Source organism: Nestor notabilis, unplaced genomic scaffold (genome assembly GCF_000696875.1).
Source record: "Nestor notabilis isolate BGI_N333 unplaced genomic scaffold, ASM69687v1 scaffold6235, whole genome shotgun sequence".
NCBI classification, from domain to species: Eukaryota; Metazoa; Chordata; class Aves; order Psittaciformes; family Psittacidae; genus Nestor; species Nestor notabilis.
In genome coordinates, this window is record NW_009928791.1 from 1 (window position 1) to 6,309 (window position 6,309).

At 40.4% G+C, this 6,309-nt stretch overlaps 1 non-coding gene across 1 annotated transcript; it reads right to left on the reverse strand.

Annotated features, from left to right (window-relative positions):
- Nucleotides 1-37: 37 nt before the first annotated feature.
- Nucleotides 38-121, reverse strand: TRNAL-CAG. Its single transcript has one exon. It is a non-coding gene; the product is annotated as a tRNA-Leu (tRNA).
- Between the last annotated feature and the right edge of the window lie 6,188 nt (nucleotides 122-6,309).

Consider the following 6,309-nt stretch of genomic DNA (forward strand, 5'->3'; position numbering starts at 1 on the left):
TCCATACTCTCCAGCCTGTCACTGACATAAAAGCAATTGTCAGAAGTGGGATTCGAACCCACGCCTCCAGGAGGAGACTGCGACCTGAACGCAGCGCCTTAGACCGCTCGGCCATTCTGACCCTGTCTTTTTTATCATGCACTATTCAGGTGACCCTAAAAAGCAGAACATCTTGGTGAGCTGAGGACTTGGTAAGCTGAGAAGAGTGAGCTTTCTCCCTTTGTATCTGTTGTACTTACCATATTTACCTTCATGCAAGTACAGCTCGTATGTTGGGAGGGGTTAAATTCTTCTAGCTTTGGTGATGCCTTTTAATATTTCACCTACTAATAGCAGAAAACAATAGGAACAGAGGTCTTACTTAAAATACGCCCTTTGCAGAGATACCTTCAAAACCAGTATAGTTACATGGACCAAGCCGAAAAAATAGTAAGGGGCATTGCACAGCTTGGTTTTCTCCTTTTCACAAAGAACATTCTTTTGCTTCTGCCTTCGCACTGCATGCACAGCAGCCATAACAGATGGATCAAGAGGTGTAAAGGTCTTGCCACCTTTCAGTGAACTGTTAATTAACAGCATATTCATGTTCTCAGTCAGACAAGCAGAAGAAAACCTTGTGAGTAGTGAAGTACTTTTCCATTTTGTCTGTTCTAGATGGGAAGGCACTTTCAAATGGCTAAGCAGAAGGCTAGCTTCTCATAGAGGTTTGAAACAGGGCAAAACCCCAGAGCTCTGAATTCACAGCAGGAGATCTTCATCTTACAGCCATTCTGTCCTGGCATCTTTTATGTGTAAACAGCAAGCACAAATTCTTAACTAAAACAAAACACTACACTGCATGCATAATTTCTCCCTTGGGGAGTGGAGAAAAGGGGACAAATTACATGTGACAGATGTTAGCTACATCACTTAACACTCTACTGAAAGGCATTCAGGATGTATCAGAAAGGTATAGTGTAATGTTGAGAAGTACCTGAACAAGCTCTCAATGAGAAAATTGACATACAAACCCTGAAGAGAACAACACTATTATGGTTATCCAGGTGCTGGTTCCCAGAGGAGTTTATTCAAGTCTGGCATATGCTTTTATTCAGGTCACTGCACTGTGTCATTGAGATAGGTTTTTGGATGGTATGAATGTAGGCTATGCTTAATTTAAAAATCCTCCTGATCCCAGGCCCTGTTTGGTAGAAGAAGCAGATTCAGTGAGAGATTAAGACATCTAAAGTGAGGCTTGTACTTCTATACCAGATGTGTAAATCCCCACTTTACTCAAATGAGATCTAATTAGTCATTGGAGTCTGGATAATGATACACATGAATGTAGATGTGTATTTTAGGGGTGCTTGCATTGTGCTCTAGGCTCCACCAATTAGGTGTGCTATTCAGATACCTAAAGATAGTCATATGGTGCCATCTGAGCTCCTCTAATACAACCTGTCTGCCCTACAGATGCTGTTACAGTCATATACGTACAAACTCCATTAAACCCTTAGTCAAACCTACCAGTCCCAAAGGGATGTTTAAACAACTGAATAAGACCCTGGCTGCCCACTGGCTGTAACAGCAACAGGTTCTTTGCACATGTGTCAGCATCCTCCCACAGACATCTACATGTAAGTGCCTTGAGTAAGAAATGAATCATACCTCTTCTTTCCCTGTACCAAGTTAAGACACAGACACACCTTTGTACCATGGTTTCCTTACGCTTCTGGTTTCCATCAAATAAAATATGGGCCTACAGAATGGGAGAGGAGCACTGCTAAGGGACGGGAGGTGTCCAATTTGCCTGACAGTAGGGACCAAGATGAGTAGGTGCCAAAGTAGATTACACAGGGTAGGAGAGAAAAAACAAGCAAATATGATGAGGAAAAAGCCTGAGAGTGCCTCAACAAAGGAGCCATCACATGGTTAAAAGAAAGAAGTGATCTATAAGCTGATAACAGTCTATTATGTCTACATTAGTGTTTCTTGATAAATACTTCTTGAGTCTTAATGTACACGTTGCACACAGTGTGTGCTTTGCCTGCTTTTTTTACGTTTTACCCAATGTACTTATGTGACTTAACATGTGTTTCAGCTGTGCATATACTACAAACTATTATTAATACATACCTTATTTAGTGAGTTAAATTCAGTAATACATACCTTGCATGGCTTTCTTACAGTAGGTAGAAAACATATGGATTGAATGTTTTAATTGTCACCATGACTGGTGGGAGAAGTAATATTGAATAACTTTGACTACTTTGGTTTAGGACAGGGGTCATCAACGCAATGTCTATGAACTGCATAAAGCCCACAGGGGCAAAGCAAACCTGTTGTGGCCTGTTCTGTTCTCACCAGCTGACTGATACAAAAAAGGTGGATAGGAGTGGATTTCATGAATCACACTGGTGGTGCCAGTTTGGCTGTATTCTTTCTGTATTTCCTTGGCTCATGTGCAGCAGGGCTAATTCTTCCCAGAATTGTCCAAACTACATTGTAGGAGCAGTACTGTTGGTCAGGTTAAATCTTGTGCAGTGTAAGTGTAAGGTGATGGGGCAGAGGAATTGCTGATACTATGGTTCTCTCTCACACTGATGATTGTTTGTCCAGAAAAGTTGAAAATGTTTCTTGGGTGGTTAAAGCAGAGTAGTCATTTCTGTCTGTAGATTTCTCAAATAGCAAGTGACTGTTGCTTGACTCTAACTCTCTGTACTGTGATGTTCTTCTCTGAAAAACTAATAGTATCATTCTACTCTCTCTCAGGGCTGTGATCATCATTTTGAAGTCCAATTTAGAAAAAGGCTCCAAACCTCATCTGGCTTTTCCTGAGCATTTCTCTACGTTAGCCATTGTGGTTTTCTATTTAAAATGAGCTGGTTTCTTCTCCTTGTTTCTCTTTCTAGATGGGCAATTACTGACTGTGTGTACTTGAGAAGTAGCAAAACTGTCTTATCTAAAAATTGTTGCCTATATTGCAGTGAATATTTTTCCCCTTTATAATACTAGCTGCCCTATGAAATAATAGCTGATTTGAAATGACCCTTTTAATATGACTAAATCCTCATGCTGACTTCAGACACCATATTTCAAGGGAAGAGAGCAGCGTATTTGAACTATTGCCAATCTGTTTTAAGTGTGGGAGCAACTAGTATCTCCACTGGACTTGACTGTGCATTCTTCTTTTGGGTTTCACAGAAAGCTTCTACTTTTTGCTTACTCTTTACTAAGAGTCTGTTTTGATTTCTTCAGGTGAACTGAAGTGGAACGACAATAGTAGGGGAGTATCTGCCGGCAGCTCATAAAGCAGATTATGTTTGAAACCTGCTTCTGTCTGATGTTTCCCTTCTTTGTAAGCATGGAGATGATGAATCTATTCCACCATGTCAAAGCAAGGCTTTAGTGGTATCAGCAGCGAAAAATGTGATCAGGAAAAAAATAGGAAGTCACTGACTGGAGAATAAAGGGCTAAAAGGCTTAGGTATGTTTGAATCATTTCCACTAATAAAGATCCTAACTACTTCTCCCCAATACAGGTGATTCACTGCCACTCGACTTTTCAGCACCATTAATGCCCAGTTTAAAATATCTACGAGATGGATTACTCTACTAAATACAGTACTGGGTTTATGGTCAGCATTTAGTGGAAAGCTTCTTTCTCCTATAAATCATGCTATGAATATTGGTTGTGGTACCTTCTACTTCCCTAAAGGTTTGATGAGGCTTTAAAAAGCTAAAAAGTACTGACTCTGTTTTGGTGGGAAAGATCCTTTCCCAGAAACTAATCTGAGGAACATCTCTAATATATGCCAGTTCAGTGTTTATATAGTTAAGAATGACTTTATAACAATGAGCTGCCAGTCCAGACCAATTTATTACATGCTATACAAGTGTTAAACTGCTTTAAATCAATAGTTAAGAAGACAGGAGAGTGTTTGGGTGTAATAAGTCATCATTTTAATGAAATATAGATTATTCCAAGACTATTAAACAAGTGGTTGGTGTCAGGAAAATTGTTCACTTTTTCAATGCTAAACAAAACCATCTGTTTTAATGGACTAAAATCAATAAGCAGCTGAGACCTGCCATGTAGTTTGAATGTCTAAGTAAATGTATAGTTAGAACTGCCCATTGACAAGTAGATGGGTTTCTGATTGCATGTCCTGGTTACTGAATCTGGTTTAAAGGAAGTGTTTTATGGGAAGCTGAAAAACTGGAAGAAGCAGAAAAAAAAGTTTTAAGTTGGCCACTTGTTTTGCTTGACAGACACTTTCTAATCCATTTTTGGTATATGTTTTCCACACCGTATAGATATTGGGGGCTGTGGATAATTCAGGAGTGGGTAAACTTGCAATTTAGCAGCTGAATTGAAGGAAACTTTGAGAGCCCCAAGGAAGAAGTAATTTAGAAAGTTGCCTCAGGTTACAAATAATTGGTTTTCAATAATGAGCACAGTTTTACTCAATGTTTTCAGGATTATTTTAAAGAAAGACAAAAAAGCCCTATAGCAGAGCTGCAAACTCGTCTTCCATCATCAAAGAAAATAAAGTCCATTCACCATAAGGATGAAACCAAAGCCCCTTACTCTGTGAAAATACCTGTTCTTTGGACAAGAACTCAGACAGCCATAGTGCTAAAGCAGGCTGGAAAACCCAGGGTGAAGTCTCTGTTTTAAAAATAGGCCTTATACTTAGGGAGATTTGTGGTGGAGGCTTCTAAGCACTTTGATATTTTATATTTTCAATTGAATTTCTCTGCCTTCCTCTCTTTATAGAGTAATTAAAAATTCACTTAGGTAAAGAGAGAATTATTTTATAATACGGAATTTAGGGCATTCAGCTAGAATGCAGGAGACTTTGATCTGAGTCATATTAAGCAGCAACTTGAAATGAAGTCTCTCATAGCTGAATACACTGGCACTTGGGCAGTTAGTTAATCATAAGACTTCACTGCTTTGATAATTTCTATCATGAGGCTGAGAAAATTCCCATCAATTTCCAGCACTGGCTTCTCTTCATCAAATTTCCACTTGGAAAAACCTGAATTCAGTGAAAGCCAAACTCCAGATTTCTCATCTTAGTCTAGTTACGGTTCACCAAATCACACCCCATCCTGTTTCTTTCACCACCAGCTTCTGTGGACACTGCCTGATAGTAATGCATGTTCCCTAAGTCTCAGAGTTGCTGTCACTGGGCAAACAGCAACTCCTGAAGGTACACAACTGAAAAATGCCTAAAAAGAAGACATTAGGCAAACATCCAAACTTGGCCCATCAATTTTGTGTTCATAATACAATAGAGCATTAACTAATGAATTGTGTTAGGTTCTGTTTGTAGCTCGTTGTCTATGAACACAGTTCAAAAGCAGTCCCTTACTTGAAAGAAAACTAAGACATTTATAAAATATGCTTGAAGGCAAACACCCTGAGTTTTGAGACAATTGTTGGTAGCTAAAGGTACCTGTCTTACAACTCCCTTGCTTAAATGTAGACATCTAGTGTCATTTAATATGTCCTAAAATACTCCACCCCACCACCCAGTCACAGATGCAGGAATAATAATTCTCAATAGGAAGTGTATTCCTTAATCTAGTGCAAACAATGAGTGGACATTTGTCCTGGGTTCAGCTACAGCAGTCATTTTTTCTCCTTCTCAGTAGCTGGTGCAGTGCTGTGGTTTTGACTTTCCGTCTGGGTACAACGCTGATAACACCGATGTTTTTAGTTGTTGCTCAGTGATGTTTACTGACCAAGGACTTTTCTCAGTCTCATGCTCTGCCAGGGAGGAGGGGAAGCCGGGAGGAAGCAGAGACAGGACACCTGACCCAAACTGGCCAAAGGGGTATTCCATACCACAGCACGTCATGCCCAGTATATAAACTGGGGGGAGTTACCCGGAAGGCCCAGATCGCTGCTCGGGTCGGGCTGGGTATCGGTCGGCGGGTGGTGAGCGGTTGTGTCCTCTCCCCTTGTTATTCCTCTTATCATTATTATTGGTAGCAGCAGTGGTTTGTATTATACCTTAGTTACTGGAGAGCTGTTATCTCAACCCGTGGGAGTTACATTCCTCTGATTCTCCTCCCCATCCCTCCAGGTGTGGGACAGGGAAGAACACGGGAGAGTGAGCAAGCAGAAGTTGGGGGGAGTGTACGAGAGGCTGCGTGGTTCTGAGTTGCCAGCTGGGCTTGAACCACGACAACAGTGTAACACTGCTTTTGTAAGCAAACATGGAAAGGTCTCTGTAAAGTCCAACTGGCATGTTTAAGAAATCACATTAAATGAACAGTTCCAGAAAAGTCAGGAAGACATCACCTTCCATAACACTA